Source organism: Solanum pennellii, chromosome 4 (genome assembly GCF_001406875.1).
Source record: "Solanum pennellii chromosome 4, SPENNV200".
Taxonomy (NCBI): domain Eukaryota; kingdom Viridiplantae; phylum Streptophyta; class Magnoliopsida; order Solanales; family Solanaceae; genus Solanum; species Solanum pennellii.
The window spans coordinates 21,679,764-21,687,974 of NC_028640.1; positions in this window are offsets into that span (position 1 = coordinate 21,679,764).

Sequence of the window (8,211 nt, forward strand, 5' to 3'; positions counted from 1 at the left end):
GATTTTATATTATTTTTTAATATATATTGGTTTCTATGTTGAGTTGGCCGATGATACCTATTCAGTACGTGTTCATTGTACTGACCCCTACTTGTATTTTCTTCTTTGTTCTTTTGTGGAGTGCAACAAGTGTACCATCGACTTCGAATCACCCTCAACTCTAGTCAGTCTCCAGCACATCAGAGTTCAGGGTGAGCTATTAATTCTAGCTCGTCCTGGATTCTCTCATTCATGTCTTGATTCCTTTGAATTTCAGATATGGTTCATCTTTTTGCTTATTTTAGTTTCTTAAACACTCTTAGACTTGGTAATTTAAAAATAGATGTCCTTGATGTGATGACTATCAGATTTTCGGATAAGTACTAAACTTTAGAAACTTAGTTAAATTGGTTACTTAATAAGTTTTGGAGCTTTCGCATTATTTTTGTTATTTATAGTTGAACTATTGGTATATGTTGGAGTTTAGATTTGTTGGTTCGCCCACTTAGGGGGGTAAGTGTGGGTGCCACTCACGACTCATTTTTAATCGTGACAAACTTGATATCAGAGCGTTAGGTATCGATGATCTCATCACACAAGGACAAGTCTAGTAGAGTCTTGCGGAACGGTATGGGACACCTTTACATTTCTTCGATAGGCTACAAGACTTTAGGATTTCGTGCTATTACTTGGATCCAATTGGTATCTAGGTGATACAAATTGGTATCTGACCTTCTCACTCTATTTCGCAGATGGTTAGAACTTGAGCAACAACTATGCCAACACCAACACCGGCAAGACAGGGTGTGGCTGAGCCAACCATTGGTGTTGTAACTCGAGGAGGAGCAGTTGCAAGAGGCTGTGGTAGAGGTCGTGGGAGAACGCCCACTAAAGGCAGAGGACAAACACCTGATCCAGCTAGGGATAGAGCAGTGACTCCTCCACCGACTGATGAGGTAGTGAGAGAGGGTGAAGAAGGAAAAAATGAGCAGATTTTGGATAAGAAAGTACTACCTTATCCTATCCAAAAGATGATTAATCAGGTTCTTACTTATCTTAGCGGGTTATCTGATCAGGGCCAGACTCCTCCAATGTTTTCTGCACCAGCACCTCAGGTTCTGAGGAGTACAACATGCAGCTGATGTGGCTCCCCGCATGGATGCATCATTGGAAATAGGCATGTTTCCTCGATTGACTACAGGGTCTATAATAACAGGTAATCAGCATGACCTTTTCATTAAGTTCTTAAAGTTGAAACCTCCAGTCTTCAAGGGTGCTGAATCTGAAGATTCCTATGATTTTCTGGTTGATTATCATGAGCTGCTACGTAAGATGGACATAGTAGAACGATTCAGTGTTGAGTTTGTGACCTACCAGTTTCAGGGGGATGCCAAAATGTGGTGGCGGTCGTATGTTGAGTGTCAACCAGCAAAGGCACCACCTATGACTTGGGTATCATTTTCTAGCTTATTTATGGAGAAGTATATACCTTGGACTTTGAGGGACAAGAGGAGAGATGAGTTCCTGAGCGTAGAGCAAGGAAGGATGTCTGTTGCTGCTTATGAGGCCAAATTCTGTGCACTATCCAGGTATGCCACTCAGCTTTGCTTCAGTCCACAAGAGCGGATTCGCCGCTTTGTGAAAGGATTGAGGTCAGATTTGCAGATTCCAGCCTTATACATAGCTGCTACAGCAAAATTCTTTCAGGAAGTGGTTGATTTTGTGATAGAGGTAGAGGGAGTGAAGCCAGACGACTTCACCACGGGGTCGACATTTAAGAAGTTCCATAAGGGAGGTGAGTTTAGTGGTTCTTACTCTAGACGACAGAGTTCAGGAGGTTATGCAGCCCGTCCTATTCAGTCTTCATTGCAGGCTTCAGCTGGGGGTTCGTCGCAGACTAGTCAGCCTTTTTATGAGTTTGGAGGTTATCTCCAGACTTCGTCATTTTCACAGAGACCTATACTTGACTCCAGGACTTGTTATGGATGTGGAGAGGCTGGACATATTAGGAAATATTGTCCAAAGCAGAGTTACAGATCCCCAATAGTTAGATGTAGAGGTGGTTATAGTAAAGGCCGCCATTCTAGAGGACGTGGTGGACAAGGTAGTGGTGGTCACCAGTTCAGTAGGGGTGGCGGGCAGGTTGGAACTACTGTAATGCAGCTTGGCAGGGGCAATGGACAGACAGGTGATAACGCCTATTGTTATGCTTTCCCTGAGAGATCTGAGACAGAGACATCTGATGTTGTTATCACAGGTACTCTTTTGGTCTGTCATTGCATGGATTCTGTATTGTTTGATCCTGGATCCATATTTTCATATGTATCTTCCTCATTTGCTACTGGTCTTGATTCATATTGTGATTTTCTTAACATGGCTATTCGTGTCTCTACTTATGTGGGGGAGTCTGTGATAGTTGAGAAGGTGTATAGGTCTTGCCTTGTGACTTTTGTGGGAAACAATACTTATGTAGATTTGATTATTCTAGAGATGGTTGATTTTGATTTATTTCTGGGTATGACTTGGCTTTCTCAAAATTTTGCTATCTTATGTTGTAATGCTAAAACTGTGACATTGGCCAAGCTTGGGACAGATCCACTAGTGTGGGAGGGTGACTATATTTCCACTCCAGCTCGTATTATCTCTTTTCTTTGTGCTAAGAGGTTGGTGAGTAAGGGTTGTTTAGCTTTCTTGGAACATCTGAGGGATGATACTTCCAAAGTGCCTTTGATTGAGTCTGTTTCGATAGTCCGTGAGTTTCTGGATGTGTTTCCTGCAGACCTTCCTGGTATGCCACCGGATAGAGATATTGATTTTTGTATTGACCTGGAGCCGGGTACTTACCCCATTTCCCTTACCCCTTATAGAATGACTCCAGCTGAGTTAAGGAAGTTAAAAGCCAACTTCAGGAGTTGTTAGGTAAAGGTTTTATTAGACCAAGTGCATCCCCTTGGGGTGCTCCTCTTTTATTTGTGAAGAAGAAAGATGGAAGTTTTTGGATATGCATAGACTACAAGCATCTGAATAAGGTAACTATTAAGAACAAGTACCCCATTCCTCGCATTGATGATTTGTTCGATCAGCTACAGGGTGCTTGTTTTTTTTCTCTAAAATTGATTTGAGGTCTGTTTATCATCAATTAAAAATACGGGCAACAGATGTGCCAAAGACTACTTTTCAAACCAGGTATGGACATTATGAATTCTTAGTATTGTCTTTTGGGCTTACGAATGCCCCTGCTGCTTTCACGAGCCTGATGAACGAGATTTTTAAGTCATATTTGGACCTCTTTGTTATTGTATTTATTGATGATATGCTGATATACTCAAAGAGCATGAAAGAACATGAGGAGCATTTGTGAATTGTATTGGAGTTGTTAAGGGAGAAAAGGCTTTATGCTAAATTCCCCAAGTGTAAGTTTTTGCTCGATTCAGTGTCCTTCTTGGGGCATGTGGTTTATAAGGATGAAGTGATGGTGGATCCTTTTAACATTGAAGCGTGAAGAGTTGGGTAAGACCTACTAATGTTTCAGAGTTAAGGAGCTTTGTTGGTTAAGCTAGCTACTACCGTCGATTCGTCAATGGATTTTCTTTTATTGCTTCCCAGCTGACAAATTTGACTAAGTAGAATGTTCCATTTGTATGGTCGGACGAATGTGAAGAAAGCTTCGGAAACTCAAGACCCTATTGACTACTGCACCGATTCTTGCCTTGCCAGTAGAAGGTAAGAATTTATTGTTTATTGTGATGCATCTTATTCTGGTTTGGGTGCAGTGCTAATGCAGGAGAGGAATGTAATTGCTTACGCTTCAAGGCAATTGAAAGTGCATGAACGTAACTATCCGACCCATGATTTGGAGTTGGCTGCAGTTGTATTTGCATTGAAGCAGTGGAGACATTATTTATATGGGGTCAAGTGTGAAGTTTATACAGATCATTGTCGTTTACAATATGTCTTTACTCAGATTGACTTGAATTTGAGGCAGAGGAGGTGGATGAAATTATTGAAAGACTATGACACTACTATTTTATGTCACCCAGGAAAACCTAATGTTGTGGCAGATGCCTTAAGTAGAAAAGCAGGAAGCATGAGTAGTTTAGCCCACTTATAGGTTTCTAGACACCCATTGGCTAGAGAGGTTCAAACTCAGGCTAATGACTTTATAAGGCTGGAAGTACTAGAGAAAGGAGGATTTTTGGCCTGTGTGGAGGCAAGATCTTTTTTTCTTGACAAAATTAAGGGAAAGCAGTTTGCTGATGAGAAGCTGAGACGAATTCGAGATATGATAGTGCAAGGAGAGGCTAAAGAGGCAGTAATTAATGAGGAAGGTGTCTTGAGAATTAAGGGAAGGGTATTTGTGCCTCGTGTTGATGATTTCACTCACACTATTCTTGCAGAGGCTCATAGTTCGCGGTATTCTACACATCCTGGTGCAACCAAGATGTATCGTGATCTAAGTCAACATTATTGGTGGAGTAGAATGAAGTGTGACATTGTTGATTTTGTTTCCCAATGCCCGAATTGTCAACAGGTAAAGTATGAACACCAGAGGCCTGGAGGGACACTTCTGAGAATGCCCTTCCTGAATGGAAGTAGGAAAGAATTGCAATGGATTTCGTAGTTGGTCTTCCAAAGACATTGGGTAAGTTGGATTCTATTTGGGTAATCGTTGACAGGCTAACTAAGTCTGCTCACTTCATTCCGGTTAAGATGACTTACAATGACGAGAAGTTAGACAAACTCTATGTCTCTGAGATTGTTCGATTGCATGGAGTTCCACTTTCCATCATATTAGATAGAGGTACGCAATTTACTTCTAAGTTTTGGAGGACATTACATGCTGAATTAGGTACTAGACTAGATCTTAGTACTGCATTTCACCCTCAGACCGATGGTAAGCCTGAGCGAACGATTCAGATGTTGGAGGATATGCTTCGTGCATGTGTGATAGAATTTGGTGGTATTGGAATAAATTTTTACCTTTAGCCGAGTTTTTATACAACAATAGCTATCACTCGAGTATTGATATAGCGCCATTTGAGGCATTGTATGGGAGGAGATGTAGGTACCCTATTGGTTGGTTTGATGCATCTGAGGTTAGACCTTGAGGTACTGATCTTCGAGGAAATCATTAGAGAAAGTAAAATTTATTCAAGAAAAACTTTTAGCAGCTCAGAGTAGGCAAAAGGAATATGTAGATAGAAAGGTTTGGGACTTGGATTTTATGGAGGGTGAACAAGTCTTGCTGAAGGTTTCACCCATGAAAGGTGTGATGAGGTTTGGTAAGCGAGGTAAGCTTAGACCGAGGTATATTGGTCCATTTGTAGTTCTAAAGCGCGTGGGGGAGGTGGCCTATGAATTGGCATTGCCTCCAGGGTTGTTAGGAGTGCACCCGGTATTTCATGTGTCTATGCTGAAAAAATACCATGGTGATGGAAATTACATTATTCGTTGGGATTCAATTCTTCTTGATGAGAACCAGTCTTATGAGGAGGAGCCTATTGCTATTCTAGATAGGGAGGTCCGCAAATTGAGATCAAAGGAGATTGCCTCTATCAAGGTTCAGTGGAAGAATCGGCCAATTGAGGAGTTCACTTGGGAGAGTGAGGCTGATATAAATGAAAGATATCCACATCTTTCTGTTGATTTAGGTACTCTTTCTCTCCCTCGCCTTTCTTTTAAACGCTCGAGGACGAACGATGGGTAAATTGGTATCTATTGTCACAACCCATTTAGTTGGTTTGAGACCTAGAACTTTTTCTTTGATAAAATACTTTTCGATAGATTTTATATGGGCGTTTTGAACTATTCATAATTATAATTATGAAATTAGTGGGGTGGGTTTAATAATTTATATTAGTTAGTGGTTAAAGGAAATAAAATTAAAATTAATATTGGGCCACTTTTACACCTTTATAATTAGTCATATTATAGTTAGATTAATAAATAATCTGTAGAAGAAAAGAAAAGAGGAGAAGAGGAGAAACGAGAGGACGGCGTGAAACAAGAAGTGAACTGAAAACTGTTGCCTTCAGGTCTCCAATTCTTCTAGTAATAATAGTAGTATTAAATTATGTTTAGCTTGAATGGTTATAGGTGTTGATGTATTAATTGCTATTTGAAAATTTTGAATACAAAAGTGAGGAAGAATGTGGTGTCATAGAAATTATAAAAGGTATCATATATAATATATTATATATATATGTGAGCAGATTCCCACCCACATAAGAGTTGGTACTATTGATTAGAAGTATTGACAGTGTCTTTAATTTTGATAATTTACTATTATTATATCATTATTATTAGTGTATATGTTAACCTTGGAGATACATTTAATTTAGTGATTTGCTGGATTTTTGGGTGAAATTGAGAAAGAAATAGACTAGTTTTAAAATGCATTAAAATGCATTACGTGATATGCTACTGGTCTTAGAAACTGGTGATTTCCGGTTACGAATATTTCTTGTTATCAAAATTATTATTGTTAATATATATATATATATATATATATATATATATATATATATACATACTTATTACTTAATATATAATTTAATATGAAAAACAAATTAAAAAATATACATATATAATAATAATTAATAACTAAGGAATTTATGTGTTATGGTAGTGGGAAATTGGACGCATTACGTTTTGTATATTTAAGGCATGCATGTGCTATGCTTCGCAAGTGCTATAGTTGGGTTGTTGTCAGTCCGTAGCCACTGGTTTTTTGACAGTGGCTTTCAGACATTAGTATTAATATTTAGTTTTTGCATTATAAATTTATATTTTGATATATGAAAATAGGTAATTAAATATTAGGTGTATCAAATATTTAAATTCTATTAAAGTTATGTTAAATGGGGGAATTTAGACTTACATTTAGATTTGAACTTTAAAAAATTGATTATATAATTAGATAAGTTTTTGAATCTAGGCTGAACATAGAGTAAATTGAGTGTTATAGATTCGTTAACTTACAAGTTATACAAATGTATATATACTTGATAGATTTGAAACATTCTGAGGCAATAAGGAAAGGAAGGGCATTGGAGAAGTAGTTGCTTGACTTCGACTCTTCGGTGGAGGTAGGTTATGGTTTATTTCTATTTGATAGATAAACTCAAAATAGCGATTGATATGTATTGAGTGATATTGTAAAGTCTCCTATGTACTTGATTGTGTGGTTGCATGTTTTGATTGTGTGGTTTGTGGTTGGCCAAAAATTATGAAATTGTTGAATTTCTAATCTTGAACCCTCTCTATTAAAATGACGCCTTGAATAAAGAGGACTTGATGAAATAAAATAATGAGATAATTGTATCAGAGTGTCACGTTTCGACACGAGATTATTGGATTGGAGTGTCACGTTCCGACACGGTATTATGGGATCAGAGTGTCACGTTTTGACACGGTATATGGGATCAGAGTGTCACGTTCCGACACAATAACATTAAAGAAAAGAAATCTTGAATTAACTTAATATACTCAATCTCAAAGAACCCATTTTCCAAATGAGTATGGTGTGGAGGCATGAGTCCTCATGGGTGTGCTTGATGTTGTGATTGATGGTGTACCTACTATGGTGTTGTTATCATGTGTTTGTTGCTTGCCACCTGTTAAGTATTGTATTTGATTTTATATTATTTTTCAATACATATTGGTTTCAATGTTGAGTTGGCCGATGATACCTACTCAGTACGTGTTCATTGTACTGACCCCTACTTGTATTTTTTTTGTTCTTTTGTGGAGTGCAGCAAGTGTACCATCGACTTCGAATCGCCCTCAGCTCTAGTCAGTCTCCAGCACATCAGAGTTCAGGGTGAGCTATTAATTCTAGCTCGTCCTGGATCCTCTCATTCACGTCTTGATGTCTTTGAATTTTGGACATGGATCATCTTTTTGCTTATTTTGGTTTCTTAAACTGTCACGACCCAAAACCGGGCCGCGACTGGCACCCACACTTACCCTCCTATGTGAGCGAACCAACCAATCTAAACCTTAACATTTCAATTTAATATCAACAGAAAGTAATGCGGAAGACTTAAACTCATTAATAAAAACCAATTTAATAACTTCTAAGATTCAACATCTATTATTCCCCAAAATCTGGAAGTCATCACCACAAGAACATCTATGATCAAATTACTAAACTAAGAGTATTCTAAGAAGCTAAAATAAACAAAAGCTAGTCCATGCCGGAACTTCAAGGCATCAAGACATGAGGAAGAA